General features: G+C 46.8%; 1 long non-coding RNA gene across 1 annotated transcript in view; it reads left to right on the plus strand.

The window, feature by feature from the left end:
• The first annotated feature begins 4,044 nt into the window (after positions 1-4,044).
• The window catches only part of LOC132656943 (uncharacterized), a 121,189-nt gene continuing 103,808 nt past the window's right edge, over positions 4,045-21,425 (plus strand). Inside the window, exons 1-2 of the long non-coding RNA XR_009594777.1 lie at positions 4,045-4,179; positions 4,507-4,733. This is a non-coding gene — a long non-coding RNA (uncharacterized LOC132656943). The remainder of the gene's footprint in view (positions 4,180-4,506; positions 4,734-21,425) is intronic.

Below are 21,425 nucleotides of genomic sequence, written 5' to 3' on the forward strand. Positions count from 1 at the left end.
TGCGCCTGCAGAAGCCAGAGAGGGTGTCAGATGCTCTAGAGCTAGAGTTACAGGCAGATGTGAACTACCATGTGGATCCCATGAACGGAACACCAAGTGCTCTTAACTGCTGAATCATCTTTCCCATCAGCCTCCCAACCCCCACTGCGTGGTTCTGCTTTGTGCTTCTGTGGTGATTGATGATAGTTTTGTTTTGTCTCTCCCCCCTCCCCATGTGATGGTTGACTGTCTGTATATCTTTTTTGGAGAAATCTATTTAGGGCTTAGCCTACTTTTAAGCTGATTTATGATTATTGTGTGGGTTTTGTTTTCTATTGAGCTGGTTGAAATCCTTGTTTATATTCTTGAAATCAATACCTTGCTGAAAGGACCAGGCCTGGTCCCCTCCCCCAAAAGTCATCAGTCCCAGGAACTGGGCCATAGGTCACCAATCAGGAATAAGAAACCATAAAATTCCCTACCCAAGAGATAGCCTGAAGGTAACCACAAGAATGGGAAGGTATCCTGTCTCAGAGTGGGGCATCTGTGCTGGGCAGCCCATCTACCTAACATTCCTGAGGTCTATAGGTAGCTCACTCAGTGTTAGTTATGTCAGTTAGCTGATCACTTTGTAACAAGCTTGCCCTTGATAACTGCTAAGCTGGGAATTCTGGGTTCTTGCTCAAGCCCCAAATAAAAACCCTGCCCCGAAGCTGCTGGGGCTCTCCTCTCTGATCCACTGTGTTGGTGACAGTGGAGAGACCAAGCTTAAGTCTGAATAAAGCCCTTTGCCCTTGCCTACATGGTCTGGCTCCTGGTGGTCTTTGGGGACCTAAAGATCTGGGCACAACATTGCTAGTAAAATAACTGGAAAATGCCTGCTCCCCTTCCCCCATTGTTCTGTTTGTGGGAAGCATCAGTTTTTTCTCTTTCTACTTCTCATTTTTTTCCTGTCTGGGGGAATGATAGCCAAAAAAACCCTCTTTGCTCATATCCCAAAGTATGCCCCTGGGTCCCACTTCACTGATTTCATAGTGTTGGGTCTTACATTTAAGTCTTTAATCCATTTTTGAGGGTTTTGTTTTGTTTTGTTTTGTTTTTGAGACACATTTTCTCTGTGTATCCCTGTCTCTCCTAGAATTCTCTCTGTAGACCAGGCTGGCCTCGAGCTTACAAAGATTCTCCTGTCTCTGGCTTCCAAGTCCTGGGATTGAAGGCATGTACCACCACTGCCCAGCTTGAGTTGATGAGATGAGATGAGAATCTAGTTTCTTCTGCATATAGATGGCCAGTTTTCCCTGCACCATCATTGAAAAAAATTTTTATTTTCCAATGCATGTAACAGTTAACTACAAATAATGGGTTTATTCCTGGTCCTCTATTCCACTGGATTATATCTATTTTGGGGGCCATTACCTTGCTGTTACGATAGCTTTGTAGTATGTTTTGAAGTCAGAAATTACAATGACTTCAGCTTTGTTCTTTTTACACAGGATTGGTTTGGAATTTTGGGGTTGGGGATTCCATGAATCCCAGTCCTGTTTTTCTTTCTTTCTTTCTCTTTCTTTCTTTCTTTCTTCTCTCTCTCTCTCTCTCTCTCTCTCTCTCTCTTTCTTTCTTTCTTTCTTCCTTCCATAGTTTCTGTTTGGAATATCACAGGAATTTTGATAGAAGTTACATGGAGTCTGCAGATCACTTTCAATAGTGTTGGCAGTTTAACAGGATGAGATTTTCTAGTCTGTGAACATAAGGAGCCTTTTGTTTTTCTGTGTGTGTTCTCTTATTTTCTTTCATAGGTCTCTTGACTTTGTTTTTTTTAAATTTTAATTTTTCTCTTTATAAAATTTCCCCCTCCTTCCAAAAAGCAGTAGTTTTCCTTTAAAAAAAATCGCTTTTTAAAAAGTAAGTCTGTGATAAGTGTATTCAGTGGCTAGTGTGTTTAACTCCTGTTGCACTAATGGTCGATGGAATTAGATGCAAGCCCCGCTCTCTCAATCATGTTTCATAGTAATAACAGAGATTGGAATGCAGAAATGTCTTTTTGCTACTTCAGTACACACAGTTGAATTCACATATTTAATGCACGTGTACACACACAGCTATGATGAGTTTAAACTAGGGGAAAAAAATAAGTGTATGTCCGCCATAGGTCCTTTATCTACATTATGACCTTCCTCATCATCTAATTTTACCCCATTTTCTAAATTTTAGACCATACTTAATACTGCTTACATATAGTCATGTGGTTTATTATAGGCTACAATTCATATATGAGGAAGAATGTGGTTTTGTCTCCCAGAGTTTAATATTACTCACTTAATGTTATACTTTTCAGATCCATTCATTCATTTTCTGCAATTTTCTTTCTTTCTTTCTTTCTTTCTTTCTTTCTTTCTTTCTTTCTTTCTTTCTTTCTTTCTTTTTTTGAGACAGGGTTTCTCTTTGTAGCTCTGGCTGTTGTCCTGGAACTTGCTCTGTAGACCAGTCTGACCTCAAACTTAGAAAGATCCACCTGCCTCTGCCTTGAGTGCTGGGATTAAAGGTGTGTGCCACGACTGCCCGGCGAGTTTCATTTTCTCTACAGCTTAATAATACTCCATTTTATATATGTGCCACATTTTCATTATCCATTCTTCTGTCTAGATTAGTTGCATTTCCTTGCTATAGTGAATACAGCACCAATGAACATATCAATGTGCAAACATTTCTGAGTTAGGATACGGAGTTCTTTGGACAAAGGCCTAGGAAATGGGATAGGTAGGCTATATGATAATTCTATTTAAAAAAATTTTCTTTTGGAGATTCCAAACTAATTTACACAATGGCTGTTTTAGTTAGTACTTCCACTTGCCCAAATAACGGTTCTTCCTTTCCTACATTCTCACCGACATTTGTAACCAGATTTCTTCTTACTTTTTTAAGATTTGTTTTTATCTTATTGGTATGAATATTTTGCCTACGTACATGTGTGTGTGTCACATGTGTGGGCCTGGCTTCCATAGAGGCCAAAAGGGTGCGGCAATCCCTGGAACTGTAGTTACAGATGGCTGTAAGCCACATGTGTGCGCTGGGAAACAAATCAGGTCCTTCGAGAGAGCCGTCAATACTCTTAACCACTGAGCCATCTCTCCGGGCCCTGTGCTCAGCTTTTATACTAAAAAGCAGGGAATGGAGTAGAAAAAATATTTTCAGATTGGCTTTGGGGAAAATGGGTCCTAGTTTCCAAGAAGGGGAAGAGGCAAGAGGACAGGAGAGAGTCCAGGCAAAACCCCACCAGAAGGGGTGTGGGTCCGGGTTATGACTCAGGCAGGGATCCTGGGGGAAATGCCAATTGTGTGCTGCTGCAGCTGGCCTTCTGGAATAATCCAGAATCTGAGCCTCCTCCGCTCCCCCTCAGGAGTCAGGAAGAGAAACAATCTGACACTTCCGGCTGCCACAGAAGGGAAGCTTTACACACTGGGCAGTTTCCTCAGAGGGAAATGACCGGAAGGTGGAGGTTGGAGCAATGCTGGACAGCCTGAAAGACTGCTACGGGAGGGCCTGCTGAGGGGGAGGAACTACGGGAGGGGGAATGGGTAGGCAGGATACTGCCCGTGCTGCTCCTGGAGTCAGGACTGCAGGAGCCTTGAGTTCTCTGCCCCTTGCAGCCACAGGCCCCCTTCCAGAACTGCATATTGAGGGGGGGTGGGAGGTAGGGACCAGAAAAAGGACAGTCTGACAGAGGCCTTTGGGTAAAGAAAGCTACGATCTCACCCCCCCCCCAGAGTTGCTTTGAAGCAGAATGAAGGTTGGAAGAGCCCAGCACAGACTTCTCTAAAGTGCAAAGGATTATTACATTCCCCGACAGGCTCTTGTAATCAAACGAGACAGGAGCAAAAACACGATAATAAATGCACAAACAAACAGCTGTTTTCTCAAAGGCTTTACCATCCCAGGTTCCCATTTGGCCTAAGTTTTCGCAGTGTTCTTCATGCTCAGCAGCCGGGTGGGCGTCTGTGGGAGGTAGGAAGAGAGGGTGGTGATTTGAAGTAGAACTGGGTCAAAGCTGGCGCTTACACAGTGTGTGGATGGCGGCGGTCTGCGCTGCCTTATCCCTGTCTTCTGGAAGAAGTGCTGGAGAGACTGTAGGAGGGAGGGAGGGAGGGGCCGGACAGGCCAGATGTTCCCCTGCTCACCCCTGCTCACTGCAGTCCCTCGGAGGTAAGGGAGATTGCCCTGTTCTTTTTTTAGCTGAGAGTGAAGTCTCCGGCCTCCTGTTGGTGCGGCTCTCATTTTCTCCCATCACACTCTTAGGTACCAGGCTTGTTCGGGAAGCCTTGCCAGCATGGCGGTGTGTGGGGGGGGGGGGGGGCACACAGAAACATTCCCATTTGGCAGTTGAGCACCTGGAGTTCAAACGGAGCTGAGGGAAGGCTGGCTTCTATGCACGCACTGCAGAGGTTTTTCTCCGGGGAGAAGGGAGCCGTGGTGGTGTGAAAGGTACAGGTTGGGCACCCTTGCGGTGATGATGATTATTTTCACCTACAGGACAGAGAAGGGGGAACCACAGGTCCTCATACCATGACGCTATGTAAAGACTGGAAGACAACGCGTGGGAATCTGTTCTCTCCTTCCACCGTTTGGGCTCCGGGGGATTGAACTGAGGTCGTCAGGGTCAGCAGCAAACCCCTTCACTGTTCGGGCCATCTCGCTGCTCCCTTCTATGAAGCCCAAGGATATCCTTTGAAGGACTGTCAAGAAGTTGGTTGTGCCAGGTGTGTGGCAGGTTTGGGCAAGGGGCCGAGTCTCTTGGCGGCAGTGGAGAGAGAAGAGCATTTTGTCAGTGGCCTTTTTTGTTTTTCAAACAACAAACGTGGTTTTTAAAAACAGTAGTTATGAGTGGTGTGTATGCGGTGAGTGGGGAGTATGGGCAACCGCATGGCACGCATGCGTGTAGAGGTCAGAGGACAGCTTCATTCTCCCCTCTTCTACCCTCATGTGGGCTCCAGGGACCAAAGCCACTGCGCCGTCGCTCCAGTCCCCCCCCTCCACAACTTTTCAGAGCAGTTTGGGGGAGGGGGTGTGACTTGGTGGCAGAGTACTCACACCAAACCCAGTCCCTACATGTGGACACGTTCACTCGCTGTGGGCACGGTGGGGGGAGGGGCTAGAGAGCTTCATTTGTCACCATTGGAGGGTCTACACTGCTGTGTCTCCTTCCCCGGAGCTCATGCGGGAGCCAGAGCGCATCCGCCATTGCTTTCATAGACTAGACTTCTCCCCACTGTCATAAGAAGCTGGGTATCAGTCCCGAAGGGAGTGAGTCGCTGAGTGTAGGGGTACTGAGAAAAATTGGCCAAAGCAAAAGAGTTCTCCCTGTATAAAAATCAAAACTTCATTCAGAAATGCAGCTCAGGGTGAATCAGGGCTCCTGGGAAGGCAAACTTGTACTGTCTTCCTGCAGCCTCGGTTCTGGACAACAGCGTGTGCCCTGTGCATGCTTTCTGGCCAGGAAACACCAAGGGCTCCCCTGGACGGCTCTGCTCAGACTCGAAGCTGAAGCTCTTGTTATAAACTGCAGTGTAAAGTTTTCTGCTCTTAGGGAAACAGGATGGTTTAATTACAGAAAGAAAGACTCAAATGTTCCTACCACTGTTGCTCGGTATATAAGTATCAAAGTCATATATCTTTGGCTGGGATTGTATCGGGATGTTTCATTGGAAAAGCTGCTCTTTGAGTATTGTCTCGATTTGGGGATTAGGAAAGAATTTCCAGCAATTTCTGAATACTTTGCCCTGTGACATTTAGTAGCGTGCATAATACTTATGCAAAGTGACCTTCTCGGCATTGATTCTAAAATCAAAATATCAGTGAACTCTGAAAAATCCTCATGTTCTCTCTTATGCAATATCAAATATCTGGATCAAGATTTAACCCTCTGTAAAAATGAATATGCGCATCCTCTCATTGGTTTGCAAATTTGACTTAGTCTTTAATATAAATTATAACATTACATGACTATCAAATAATTGTTTAAAATACATTTAGGATTAAATGTAAATTGATTGGTTTTTCTATTTTATATACAAGTGTACTCAGAATCACATGAAAATTTCTTGGGGGAAAGTGGTCATGACTGAGCCGCCTTGACATAGAGTTGCTTCCCCCCCCTCCCTCCCCCCCCCCCCCCCCCGCAACATGGTTCTCAAGAAAAGGCTGCCAGGGCACTCGGGAGAAGGCTTGGTGTTAAAGAGATGGCTACACAAACATGAGGCCCAGAGTTCAGACCCGCCTGTAACCAAGTCCAGCCTCAAAGGAGAAACTAGGGGATCTCCACAGGCTGTTAAGGACAGTTATATCAGTGAGCTCTGGGTGTGATTGAGAGATCCTGCCTCAATTAATGAGGTGCAAGGGACATCAACCTCCTCTCTCCATGTACACACACCCACACCCATACACGTGTGCACACACACGTCAAGAGTGGAAAAAGAAGAGAGTAGTTCTGCCATCCTCAGGGGATATGTTCTTGGAGGCCCGGAAGATACCTGAAACCCATGGATGATGTTATTTCTGGTTCCAAATACTTATGATGAAATTGAATTTATAAATTAGATGTGATAACAGATAAGGGGTCCTAATAGTAACACGGAACAGTTATTACACTGCGCTATAATGTTGTTTTCTCTTCCCACCCCGATTAGCATGCTTATTGTGGGCCACCAGGATGGCTCAGAAGGCAAAGATTCTTGCTACCAAGGCTAATGACCTCAACTCCCAGAACTCACCCAGAAGGAAAGAACCAACTCCTGCGGGTTGTCTTTTGACTTCCACACGTATGCTGTGGTATGCACACACACAAATAAACTGCCCTGCTGATTTTTTTTTTTTAATTTTATGTGTTTGGGGACTTTTCCAGCATGTATGTCTGGCGCCGTGTGGTGCAGTGTTCACAGAGGCCAAACGAAGGCATTGTATGCCCTGGAGTTGGAGTTACAGAGGGTTGTAAGCCCCTGGGTGGGTGCTGAAAAGCAAATCCAGGTTCCCTGCAAGAAAAACTAGCATTCTTAATGGCTGAGTCATCTCTCCAGCCATTTTTTATGTCTGTGTGCACGGGAACTATGGTGCAGCCATTTTCTTTTCCTGTAGACACTGCTTTTGGTAGTATGGTCATGTTGGCTTCATAGACTGAGTAAAAGAACACTCCTGTTGTCGTCTGGAAGAGACTGTAGATAGCTGGAATAGATGTTAATCCATTCAACCAGTTTATTATTGATTCAACTTCATTCAGACACAAAAGTTTCTTCTGTCATGAGTTTTGGCTGATTTTTCTCTTTTTGAGGGATCGACCCACGTCATTTAGGTTGTCAAATTTGCGGACATAGAGTTGTTTGTGCTATTTCTCCATTCCTCTTTCAATGCCAGTAAGAACTGTAGTGATAACCCTCTTTCATCTCTGATATCAGCAATCTATACCTTCTCTTTCTGAAGTCTTGGCTGAAGGCTAATGGATTTTACTGATCTTTTCAAAACGTCAGATCTTAAAAAAAAAAGAAAATCACTCTAGTTTTACTGCCTTTATTGATTTCCTGTTCGTAGTTATAGGGTCTTGGCTGGGATATGCCAGGCTGGCCTAAAATTTCAGGGTTCAAGTGGTCATCTAGTCTCAGCCTCCTAAGTGTTAGGTCCCAAAGAAACAAAGGACAAACAGTTAACTGAGATTCCGGTCAGCATATCAAAGCTGACCTGGCTACAGGGCTCTCCCAGCATCTCAAGTACCTCCCACCCCAAACCTCTCTAGCCACTGAGCTTCCCTTCCCTCCCCCCAGCTTCTCTTTCCTGTATAATGCAGCCATTTTGGCCATGTGCACTCTTGGTTCTCTCTGCCCTTAGTCTTTAATCCCCCTCTCTTTTCTCTTCCTCTGTCGCTCTCCCTGTCTCATTCTTCTCTCATGGCCTAGTCTATCCTGCTGGCCATGTTCAGTCTGGGCTCTTCGAGAGACCTCTGGCGGTTCTCTTCCTCACATCTACAATGAAATCCTTCTCCTCAACCATACCTGGAGTAGTCAGGTTCTCATTTTTATTCTTTAAGTAACTAGGGCCACAGGCACGCACGGCAGAGCCCACGGTATTTCTTTTCTTCTGTTGACTTCATTATTTCTTTATTTATAGATAGAGTCTCACTATGTAGCCCCGACTGGCCTGGAACTCACTATGTAGATGAGACCTCTGCCTTTCAGAGCTGGGATTAAAGGCATGTTCTCACGTCTACTTCCTCCTGTTGACCTTAAACTCAGCTTAGGTGACTGATTGATTTTACAATTCTTTTGTTGCCAACACATGCATTTGGTGCCATGCCTTTTCTCTTTTCTCTCTCTCTTTTTTTTTGGGGGGGGTTTCACAGTGCCTTTGCTGCATCCTGCACATTTTGATAAGTTACATTTTTGTTTTATTTTAGACACTTGGATATTTCTCATGCTATTTTATCTCTGACCCATGTGTCATTGTAAATATGCTGTTCATTGCACAGCTATGTTAGTATTTTCTAGCTGTCTTTCTGTTATTGATTTCTAGTTTCTGTTAGCCCAAGAGCACAGGCCATATGATTTCTATTCTTTTAAATGTGTTATGATTTGCTTTATAGCCCCAGAGCAGCTAGATCTCAGTGCTATTTCTTTTTTTTAATTATTTATTGCAATTTATTCACTTTCTAACCCAGATGTAGCCCCTTCCCTTGTCTCCTCCCAATCCCACCTTCCCTCCTTCTTCTCTCCCTATGCCCCTCCCCTAGTCCACTGATAGGGGAGGTCCTCCTCCCCTTCTATCTGACCCTAACCAATCAGGCCTCATCAGGACTGTCTGCTTTGTCTTCCTCTGTGGCCTGGCAAGGCTGTACCCCCTCCCCCCCAGGGGTAGGTTATCAGAGAGCCTGTCACTGAGTTCATGCCAGAGAAAAGTCCTGCTCCCCTTACTAGGGAACCCCTCAGTGCTGTTTCTTAGGGGCTCATGAGAGCAATGTGTCACTCCTGCTCCTTTTGGGTGAAGTAGTTGGCTAAAAGTCACTGGGATCCAGTTGACTGACAACACTGCTGAGTCTGTCTCTGTCTCTGTCTGTTTGTCTGTCTCTCTCCTTAGCTTCTTTTTTCAGCTTTCAACTCTAGAAGGATTAAGTAGATAAAGCCCAACTGTTTTCCTTCCTTCTTTCCTTCCTTCTTCCCTCCCTCCTTCCCTCTCCTTTACTCTTTCCACAGTGAAATAAAACCCAGTGGCCTCGAGCATACTCAGTTAATAAGCTACCATTGAGTTGTACCCTCCTCCTAACATTCACCTTTTGGAAGAAAAATGAATTAATACAAGATATGAAAATCTATATTTTGTCTTGTCCCCTCTGTCTGTGATGACAGCCCACGGGACTTGAAGTAGGTGATGATCCCTAAGGCAGAGTGACATCCCCATCAGGAGTGAGTCTCTTATACCCACTGACCTCTGCTTAGGCAAGAACACTATGATGCTTCCAGAATCACTGGTAAGGCTTTGAGATATGATGAGTCATGTCCTTAGCTTCATCCCCATGTCTTAAACTGAGGCTGGGATTTCCTTGCCCCTGACATCCCAGAAAGGGAAGGACTCAGGGTGACTGACAGTTTTCAGAGAGCCTGCAGATAAGGCAGCACCAGGGTGCTGGAGGCCTGTTAATATCCAACGTTGTCACAGTAAACACTACAAAATGGTGTCTTAAAACAACAGATGTTTATTCTCCCTGGTTCTGGAGGTGTGAGTCTGAAGGGCTGTGATTTCTCAGGCTCTGGGAAAGGCTTGTCTCTGCTTCTTCCTAGCTGCAGGTGGCTGCTTGCATTCCTTGGAGATGCTTCCCTCCTCACTGGCAACATGCATGCCTCTGTGTCTCTGTTATCTATGCTTCTAAAGAGCTAGTCTTGGACCAGAGCCCGCCTTACTTAACTAATTACATTTCCAAAGATCCTCTTTCTAAATGCAGTACACAGGTACTGGACATAGGAGAGTGTCCCTTTTGTGTGTGTGTTTGTTTTGTTGTTTTTGAGACAGGGTTTATGTAGCCCTGGAGGGCCTGGAACTTGCTCTGTAGACCAGGCTGGTCTCAAACTCAGAGATCCTCTTGCCTCTGCCTCCCGAGTGCTGGGATGAATGGCCTGTGCCACCACTGCCCCAGCCCCGTAGAGTATTTCTTGTGTCTCCCAAATTTGCCATGCCACCGGGATGATCTGGAGCTGGGACAGAAGTTACAGCAGCTGAGGAGAGGAAGGTGAACGTGAAAGATGGCAGCTTCCACAAGTTTGGGAAGGGGGAGTGAAGGCTCCGAGGGGTCAGCTCTGCCCTCATCTTCCCCTTTCCTCGGGGGCAGTTTTAGTCCTGGTATCTGACTTGTGAGGTACTTGTTTCTGCCTAATCCAGCACTTCCAAATAAACGCTGTCAAATTGGTTCATTCGTCATTTATAAGATGCACTTTCACACCGTGCTTAACGTCCCTTTCCAAGGCAGACCGGTGCTGTAATTCATCCCAATTTTAGAGAGAGAGAGAGAGAGAGAGAGAGAGAGAGAGAGAGAGAGAGAGAGTGAGTGAGTGTGTGCTCAGAATTCTGCTCAGATTTATCAGCAAACAGTTCTGAAAAACTGTGTCTGATGCTGAGTAAGGCCTGGCAGGAAAAGTAGCCACAGGCACTGAGCTCTGGCATCGATCTGTGACTTCCCAGCGGGAGAACTTCAGGGGTGGAAGCCCATAGGCCTGATTGCCTTTTTAGATTAATATTTAATAGGATGACCGCCCCCATCTAGCCTGCCAGCCCAGTTCAGGGCCACAAGCCAAGACTTGGCCTTGCTGTGAGCAAGGGCTGTGAGGAAGCTTTGGCAAAATTTTAATTAACTGAAGATAAACATACATGGGGAGCGTGATTCCATTAGCTGGCCATGCCACCCATGGAGAAAAGGCCTCGCTAATCACACACCCCAGCAGGTGAGGTGGCCCTCGGACCCCGCAGCGGCCGCGTGCTTTCAAATTAAAAAACATACTTTAAAAATAAATATGCGTGGGGGTCCTGACGCATCACGTTGCTTCCTCCGACAGGCAGTCGGGTGTTAATGAGTGACTGTTTTTTCCATATTGCAGCCCAGGAAGGCCAGAAACACATGCTCAGCAAGATGAGGTTGGAGTGGTCCTTTCAGAGAAGAGAGCGGACATTAGAAATCAAGCCGAGGGAGCCCGGAGGGAAGACGGGTCCCGGAGTTAGGCCTGGGTCGGTTGGGGAGTAGAAGGGCAAGTGAGGCAGAGGTGGGCTGCAGGCTTTCCTGGCAGGCAGCGAAGTTAGAAGGCGGGCTGGCTAAGGAGTGTGGCTGGGGCCTGCTTGGGGCCACGGTTTTCTGGAAGAAAGGATGGGTAGAACTTGGTTGGAAAGGAGGGGCTGCATTCACTCCTGAGTGACCCAGCGCTGCTCTAAGACAGGGGATGAAGCAACGAGGAGGACCTAGCGCTTGCGGTCCTCCGCAGCCGCTGTCATGGCGGCTGAAGGCAGACAAAGAACACTCGAGAAAGTATCGCGAGGCAAACACGTGACCTAGATGACCGGAAGTAACTCGCCATGCGATCCTGGGGAGGGCATTCCAGGGAACAGCGGTGCGAAGGCCCCAAAGAGGGTAGGGGCTTGATCTGTGAGAGTTTTGGGGAAAAGACCTGTGAGGTTGGAGTCCAGTGAGAAAGGAGGCCATCAATAGGAAAGTAGGTGGGCGCAGATCTAAGGATTTCATTCCAAGAGCAATTGTTTCTCGTCTCCCACTGGCTCAGAAGCTTCAGGAGGACAGGGCTATGCCTTTACTCACTTCATCCTGGAGTACGTGAGGACTACCCTTTCTTACCTTGGGTTCTGTTCCTCCCCACAATCTGTGGAGCCAGGCTCCAAGCTGCCCTCCAGTGACCCTGGGGCCTTTTGTACTCCCCTTTCACACTGAAGAGGCAGGACCTTTGTGAGCCATAAAATAATGTACAAGGGGCAGCCTGTGATGCTGGAGGCCAGGCTGTAAGTGTCGTGCCAAATGGCAACCCAGAGAGGCCTACACGGAGTGGAGCTGGGTCCATGGACAGAAGCCAGCCACCGACTTGCCAGTCAAGTGGATGAGCCAACTTAAAAGGGAGGCCTCTTGCCCTTGTGATAATGATAGACCTGGATGACACATGTTTGCAATTGAATGAGAGACCCTGAACCAGAACTGCGCAGCCAAGAGCTGCTTGCATTCCTAATAGAAATACGAGAGGTGGTAAATGATGGACTGGAATTGGTAGCTTTTAGGTGATTTCTTAGGTGGTGGAGTTGGGACCCCTGCCGTGAGGTCACTCGAGAGTGTGGTGGAACACTGCTGTGAAGAAGCTCTTGGAAATACCTAAGACCCCAGAGCTGGGCTAAAGCTGGCCCTTGAGGACCCCTAACAGGTCTGAATAATGGACTATTGGCAAATAAACATCACCTCTTGTCTCCTGTGAAGGAGACAAAAGCTGAGAGATTCAAGACAATGGTCTCAAGGATCTAAGTCATGTGTAATTCCCCAAGTTTGTTTTTGTGGCCTTGGGCTGATTTTACAGGGTGAAAAGCTCTTTATGTGTGTTTAGGTGAGGAAGAAAGGGGATGAAGGGTTGGGGGAAGCTACTTCGGGGCAGCTGCAGAGGGGAAGGAAAGAAAAGAGCAGGCCTTTGTGGAAGGAACCAAGCTGGGCAGAGAGCCCCACTGGCCTGAGGTGGGCTAGGGGTTAGTAGTTGAAAGGTGAGATGGAGGGAGTCAGACTGGCCCAGTGATTTTCCAGCTTTTTCCATCAGGCACGATGGCTTCCAATTCTTTGAGGATCTCAGTTCTGGTCAGAGTTCCACCTCAGATAAAAATGTAGTGTCCTCTCAGTTGGTCCTGGGAAAGGTAGCTTGACATCATCCTCTGGAACCTCCTCTTGACACGTCTGTCTGGGACTTATTTCTGCATCCAACCATCCTGTGCATGAATGTGTGTGTGTGTGTGTGAGTGTATGCAGTGTGATTGCCATGGCATGTGTGTGGAAGTCAGAGGACAACTTCTGAGAGTCCTCTACTTCTACAATGTAGGTTCTGGGAAGCATATTAAGGTTGCCAGGCTGGGTGATAAGGTTCTTCGGCGGCAGAGCCATCCCTCTTGCCCTGGCTCCTTATTTCTGCGGTTAATTGATGCTGCTCGGTTGAGGTCTGTTGAGTTCTTTGATGTGTGCTTGCTGTTGCAGCTGGGGCGAGCATAGGCCGAGCCTGTCCGCCTGTCCTGAGGCACTTCACAGGAGCGCCAGCGTGCTGGGGACCAAACACCCAGAGGGTCAGAGAGCCTGCCGGACGGTTTGATTAAAAGGTGCCGTGTGCGGTGATTGCTTTTTCTTTTCCTATGCTATAAATAACCAGGTTAATCTCTCTTCGATACCATCTCCCTGCACATCACTCTGCTTCAATTCCCTGGGAGCTCAGCCTGGTCCCTTCGTGGTCTCCTCAGCCCTGTCTATTTGAATTCTACTATGCAGCTCTTTCCTCCAAAACAGAACCACTCTCCTTTGAAGAAAGAAAGGAGGTATATAAGATTCAGGAAGTACAGCATACAAGGCCAGGAAGTAAACAAAATTTAAAAGGCTCAGGAAATTCCTGAAAGTTAACAAGATCCCTCAAGGACCCTCTCCGAGGTTGTAGGATCAGCAAACAATTGCCGGGAAGAAGAGATACTGGCTGTGCTGGGAGCTTCCGGGATGCGGCTGTTGTGAGTCGTCTCCCATACTGGGTGGGCTTCTCAGTGGGGCAGCCTTTGAGTCATGTTCGGTAAGCTCACTGCTTCTCCAAGCTAGACTTGGGTGAGATAATTTCTTTGGCCTACTATCAGTGGCCTATTCATTTGTTCCCATGAATCCATGTTATACCACATAGACTGTTCGTCCTTCATGCCCCGAGGTTGCCTTTTCTCCACTCAAGATGTTTGCTCCCCTCCACGGACGTTCTTTGAGGTCCTTCTTTGAAGAGACAGCTTTTCACCCAGCACAAGGCACTTTTCCTCACCGGCCTCCATTAACATAGGTTGTCTGCACCCATGGGTCAAAGTCACAGAAGCATGAGATTTGGAAAGACTTGTGGGGTATATTCTCATTACATAGATGAGGGCACTTGAAGTAGCTTATTCAAGGTCACACGGTCCATGCCAAAGTCGAGAGTCTAGATTCTGTTGTTGTTGTTTTTTTCTTCCTCCTCCTTTTTCTGATAGTTGCCCAGGCTGATCCGAACTTACTGTGTAGCCAAGCTGTCCGATGTCCCCCTGCCTCACCCTCCTGAATTCTGTGATTATAGGCGTGCACCATCATGCCTGGTTTGAGAGCCCAGTTCTCCAGGCTAGGTTAACCACTCTAGCAGCCTCTTGAATGTAGACACCATATTACCTTTCTTAAAAGTCACTAACCGTAGTTAATATCCGTGGGCTGTGGATGGATTGTGGCTGGGTCAGAGTGCATCCCTTGCCCCTCCGAGGCCAATCTAGGAAGAAAGGCTTGAGAGAGGCTAGCCCCTTCAGATCTTCCCTCAGAGGAGCATGGGCAGAAAAGGGTGACAAGTGTCCATCCCCTGGAAGAGGAAGCCCGAGGAGTTCCAAGTGTGAGCATGTAAGAGCATCAAGCGGATCTCACCCCAGGGCTTCCAGCCGTGTGTCTCTGAGCAAGACGCTTTGCCTCTGAACTCAACATCAGGATAATGGGATTAGGAAAATGTTTCTAAAACTCCCTGTGCCTGGGTAACCAGTAAGTCACTGCTATTTAAAAGCTACACCACTTTTAAATTTTATTGTGGGAAGATATGAAAGACACAGTAAAGTGTACAGTGTAGAGGCGCATATGTGCCACCCAGACCCTACCACTACCATTTTATTAAAGCGTTTCTTCTTTTGGTTTTTCGACACAGGGCTTCTCTGTGCAGCCTTGGCTGTCCTGGACTTGCTTTGTAGACCGGGCTGGTCTTGAACTCACAGAGATCCACCTGCCTCTGCCTCCTGAGTGATGGGTTTACAGGCATGTGTCATCATGCCCGGCAACTTGTTTTTTTTCCTACTTGTTCATCTACCCATCCCTCTCGTTACCTATGACTCTCTTATTTCAGTGATGCATTTCAAAGCAGATTGCAGATAGGAGTGCACTTTTCTCTTCAGCGTGTGAACCGGTATATTTCAATACCCATTTTGTCTGCAAGTTCAGAGTCAACAACCTGGGTTGTGGTGGTTTGATTGAGAATGGCCCCCTTTATTTGCATAGTTAGTCCCTGGTTGGTGAACTGCTTGAGGAGTAAGAGGTGTGGCCTTGTTGGAATATGTGTGTCCTTGCTGGAGGAAGTGTCCCCTGGGCGTGAGCTTTGAGGCTTCAAAAGCCAGGCCCTTCACTGTTTCTCTTTCTTCAGCCTGTCTGAGGGTCAGTATGGAAAGCCCTCAGCTACTTCTCCTGCACCATGCCTGCCTGAGGTGCTGCCATGCTCCCACCATGGTAATAATAAATGAAACCTCTGGAGATGTAAGCAAGGCCCCAGTTCATTGCTTTCCTTAATCGGAGTTGCTTGGTCATGGTGTCCCTTCACATGGACAGAATGCCAAGACACATGTGGATCTTAAATACACCTTTGCTGAGTCTTAACATCTTTAATCACCTGTGCAAAATGAAGTCCCATGAAGATCTATGGAGCATTTTCACCAGAAAGCTCACCTGTTCTTCCTCAGGTCCTCCCTCTCTCCGCTTCTCGTTTCCCAACTCTCATTCATATTTTCTTTTCCTGCATCGATTACTCTGATGGGTAATTATTGTTAGCCTGATTGGATTTAGAATTTAGGACACACACCTCTTTGGGTCTTTTAGGGCATTTCCACAGAAGGGAATTTAACTGAAGGGAAGACATACCGTGAAGGTAGGCCGTACCATCCCATTGACTGAGGTAGATTGAGGAAGAAGAAGGAAGCCGCCTTTAATAGCGTTTGTCTCTACTTCCTGGCTACTGATGCAGTGTGAACAGCTGTGTCACTCTCCCGATGCCATTCCTACTTTCTGTGAGGGGCTGTGTTCCCTCAAACCATTAACCAAAATAAGTCCTTTTCTAAGTCACTGCTGTCAGATACTTTGTTATAGCAACGAGAAGAGTAACAAATATGGAAAATTAGTACCAGAAGTAGGGTTGCTGCTGTGATAAACCTGACTGTACTTTATAGGTCTTTGGGACTAGTTTATGGCAGGAATGAGAAGAATTTGAGGTGTGGACTAGAGAGGCCCTGGAATGCTCTAAGCAGACCTTAGTGGGCCATGCTAGTGGGAGTTGGTAGGATAAGAATGGAGAAAAAGACAAACATTAAGACTTTAATCCCAGCACTCAGGGAGGCAGAAGCAGGCAGATCGCTGTGAGTTTGAGGCCACCCTGGTCTACAAAGCAAGTTCAGGATAGCCAAGGCTACACAGAGAAACCCTATCTCAAATAACAAACAAACAACAACAACAACAAAGACTTTGCTCATGAAGTTTCAAAGGGGAATAAGAGCTCTGTGGGAGCTGGTAGGATAAGAATAGAGAAACATATAAACATTCAGACTCTGCTCATGAGGTTTCAGAGGGGAACAAGAACTCTATCAGGAACCTGTTGAGAGACCACTGGTGGTCTGTTCTGGCAGAGAATCTGTCTGTACTCTCCCATGTTATGAGAAATTTTAATTAGACTGAATCCAAATGATACACACACACACACACACACACACACACACATGCACACACACACATTTGAAACAGGATGTGTGTGCGTATGTATTTGAAACAAGACATTTCAAGGTCTAGCATAGTATCCAGACTGTGCTGTGATTACTGTTCGCTGCTCTTATCCAAGTTTGCAATGAGGAAGAGGGGCAAGTGGAGTAGGAAGTTAGGACCATGATCAGTTGGGGGGAAAAGAGCATGTGTGTGTTTAAAATTGTAGATGAGGGTGTAGAGAAAGCAGCTGTACTTGTTAAAGAGATTAGCACAATTAAGGAGAAATCTTTCACTTTGCACTAGGAATAGAACATATGCCTTGAGGGCAAGACCCCACACGTCAAAGGCTCCAGCTTGTGAAAATGCAAATTCACTTGAAAGGAGAGAAACGGAACTGAGAATGCAGCTGAAGGAGTTCTGTACTGAAAAACAACCGCCCAGGGAAGATTTCTCCCCACCTCAGGTTTGGCAGCCGAGGCACACAGAGACTGTTGTAACTATGGTAGAAGTGGGCCAGACCGTACTGTGCTGGAAGAAGAACTCAGCTTTATCTATGTGGTGTTGATTTTGCAAGCATGTAAAACCGCAACCCTTGAAGGGTGGTAATGGAGGCTTTCATCAGGCCCTGCCTGCCTCTAAGGCAAGGCCATATGTAGAAAGGTTGGCTACCCTCCACACATGCTCTGAGAGGCCAGTGAGTGAGGCTGTGAAGGTGAATGATCCATTGCTCTGATGGTGCATAGGCTGTCTGGGGTGCCAGGACCGAGCCATGTCTTCTGAGGAACGCTGAAGGCACAACGTGGCCCCAGCCCAAGAGCGAGGCCATGTGTGCTGAAAGCAGCAGCAGCAGCACAGGAGCGGCTGTCTAAGCCTGTTAGCACCCAGAAGATCCCATCATCGGCACCAGAGGCTGGATTTAGAACTGACAGATTTGGTGTTTACTCTGATGGGTTTCTGTCTTGCTTTGACTCGCTCTTTCCTCACTCTAATCCCATCCCTCCCTTCCCGAATGAAAAATGTTTATCCTGTTATTATATATTGGAAATGTGTAACTTTAAAAAGAGATTGATTTTATTTTTAATACGTGTGAGGAGTCATTCACAGAGTCAAGAAGAGAGCACTGGACTCCCTATAGCTGGAATTACCTGCCCTGCGAGCCACCTGATACCGTGCTGGGAACCGAATTTGGGTCCTTTGTGCAGGCTCTTTACTGCTCAGCTGGCTCTCCAGCCCTTGAAACGTATTGTTTGTTATTTTTAACTTTACAAGAGGCCACAGGTAGGAGATGGCTCTGTCAGAAGAAGCCCTGGATGCTTGATCGATTTAGAACCATTAAGACTTAGGGGGCCCTTGGAGATGGACTGAATACATTCTGTAATATGAGATGGTGGTGGGCTTTTCATGGGGCTAGGAGCGAAATGTTAGGGATTAGAGTGGTGTGTCTGGCTAGATAACAAGGGGTAGGTTTAGGATGGTTGGTCTTCATTGTCGTGTTGGCTGAATCTAACCCCCCTCCCTAGGAGACATCTCTAGCCATATCTGGGAGGGTGTTTCTAGGGGTGTTTAGCTGAGTAGGGAAAACATACCCTGAATGTGAATTGCATCTCCTGGGACAAACCCCCAACCGAATAAAAAGGGGCAGAGGAGAAGACATGGGCACCAGCATAGTAGGCACACCAACAGCCCTGTTAGGCTTCCTGACCGCAGCCACAGCGTGACCTGCTGCCTCACGCTCTTTCTTCCATACTTTCCCCATCTTTGTAGATAGCATTCTCACAAACTGGCCAAAACAAACCTTCCTTCATCGAGTTGCTTTTGTCAGGAATTTTTGTCACACAAAATTAAAAAAAAAATAGAAGATCCTATAAAGGGAATTATGTACGAGACAGTTTGCCAAAGTGACCTTGGGGCGACAAGTTCTCCCCCCTTCTCTCACTTATAACCGCTGACTGCAACATCCTGAGGTAGGCAGGTCCTCTCTAGAGCAGCCTGGGCTCTGTTTCCACCTGGCTTCTAAACAGGATGTCCTTGAGCACGCTTTAGCCCCGCAAGCCACATTCCCGAGGGTACAAAGCGCAGGGTGGGTTCCTTTCCAGGGTCTTTTGGCTGAACTGGAAGTGGGGTGGGCACAGGTGAAACTCCATCCGTTCCTGAGCCTCCAGGAGGATTGGCTCCCAACGACTTTGGGGCTTCTGTTGGCCTGCCTGCTTGCCTACGGGAATTCACCTGTGTTCTGTAAGTTGTGTGTGTGAAGGTAACGCCTCACCTGCCTCACACGTGTTCAGTGTATAGCAGTGCTGCTGTGCGTGTGCAGGATGTGCCGCTTTCCCATTCTGTGACTTCCGCTTTGGAGTGTCTCTAAACTCGTCCACGTCCTTTCATCAGTGGTCTGCACTGTTCTATTGCTTTATAGCACGCTATTGCACGCACGCTTGTTTATCCCTTATTCTAACATTTCTTTTTAATAGATGGCAGTAATGACTCTTCTTTTCTAACGGGATAGACTAAAGAACATCAACTGCCATAAGATCTCACCAGAAGGGAACTGGCCTGGGACAAAGGAAGAGCACGGTCCCTCCAATGGATCATGAGCCGGTTTCTATTCTCATGGTTTAAATCAACACAGCGTAGAAGATTAGACTTTAGTTTTCTCCTGGAGGCCCCTCACCCTGTCCTTTTCTCATTCTGCGCACCTCACCCAGCACTTCTACCATAAAATTACTTGGAGCCAATTAAGAGCCTTTTGCTTCCTCATCAGGGATATTTATGACTATGGGGATATTTATGATGCATGGAGAGGGCTCAGGTCAGGGAGGAGACAGAGTTTCTGCTGCCCTTGTAAATGGGATTTGCCTCTTGCTTTTGCCAGGGTTATAAAAAGGAAGAATGCAGACCATATAGTTTAGAGTTGCTTTTCTCCTGTTTTTTTTTTTTTTCATAAGCCTTTTTTTTTTTTTTTTATATTGTTACTAACTTGTCTGCTTTTGATGGAGATGTTTTGCTTTTCTGGACCCTCATTGATACTTCTCTGAGCTTGCCCCAATGTCCTGTCCAGGCTAGCACTATAACATAGTAAAGGAAGATGTCTTTGATGCAATGATGAACATTTCTTAATTCTGTGACAGACTTGGAGCTACCAGAAGCCACTGTAATTCTTCTACGTAGAGCAGGAGGGGCCATGAGCATTTTAAAAACTTGGCAGAATTGCCAAGGAAACTATCACCTCAAATATCCATTTTTTTCCTTTTTTTTTTTTTTTTTCCTTTGCCTTGCTTTCCTTCCCTTATTTTCATCTTACAGGACATACCTCTCCTTCCCCTGTCTTTGGCTTCCATCTGGACTGAGGGTCTCATCTTTTTCTAACCAGGCCAGGCTTACCTCTATCTTTAAATGTTCCCTTGCAAAGACTCCTTTCAGGGCTGTGGTGTAGCTCAGTGTTACAGTGTTTACCTACCATACACAAGGCTCAAGGTTCAAGGCCCAGTACTATGAGGAGGAAACACACACACACACACACACACACACACACACACACACACACGCACACACACAAAGTACCCCCCCGAAAGGCTCCTCCCACCCTGTCCCATAATCAATAGCTTTTCTCTTATAATACTGCAACAGTTTTTTAATGTATTCAGCCATTTCACATTGGTATGAGAAACTATTCTCAAGAACACTTGTTGTGTGCCAGGCTGCCCTTTACTTTGCCCTTCGCTGCCTCTGCTTTGTCTCCTCATTCCATCCCTCTTTGTAGCTTTGTCCTTTGGTGACACTGTACTATCAAGGCCCCAAAGGCCACCATCAACCTTCCAGCTAGCACATACAACAGCCTCCTCTGTCCTGGTGACCCGACAGCCTCAGTGATGACTTTTGGGACTCAGCAACGTTGTTGTCATCTTACCTTTCTGTCTTTTCTTTTTGAAACTGCGGTTTTCTCTCATGCTCTAAAGATAGTTTTTCCTCCAAATGGGCTCCTTGGACCCATGACGTCTCCTCTCTCATAACATAAGCTCTTTTGTGATGTACATACACATCACACACACACACACAACCCTCACACACCCTTCACACACAGACACACACACAGCCCTCACGCACCCTTCACACACAGACACACAGGTACTTTACACAAACACACACTCACACACCTCACCCCCACCCCCTGCACCTCTCACACATATCCCTCTCTCTCTCACGCATACACATTCCTCACACACCCCTCACACACATATCCTCACAGACTCCTCATACACACACCCCCACACCTCATCCCCAAATACAGAACACACACACACACACACACACACACACACACACACACACACACGTGCACACCCCAACTTGCTCTCTAGAGGCCTCTGCCTGAGTCATTGGGTTACCTAAAATCAACTTGTACCCAAGTCAACAGGAATCTAAAGCATGGTTTCTGCCCTTTGGGAGCTTGTGATTTAGTCAGCGAGGCAGACACGTACAGATTTTGAAATGTTCTGTAACAAACCCCAAGAGGTAGTTAATACTGAAGGTGATGACGGCGAGTGATACCATGCGATAGGATGTTCTGTGCGTGGAAGTAATGACATAACGTCACTCAGGAGAAGGAAGCCCCAGGGGACACTGGCCTCTGTTGCCCAGGGAGCTTGTAGAGGGCCGGTCAGCGCATCACCAGGGAAAGGTCAGACATTCAGAGAATATT

This window comes from Meriones unguiculatus, chromosome 10, assembly GCF_030254825.1.
Source record: "Meriones unguiculatus strain TT.TT164.6M chromosome 10, Bangor_MerUng_6.1, whole genome shotgun sequence".
In the NCBI taxonomy this organism is placed as follows: domain Eukaryota; kingdom Metazoa; phylum Chordata; class Mammalia; order Rodentia; family Muridae; genus Meriones; species Meriones unguiculatus.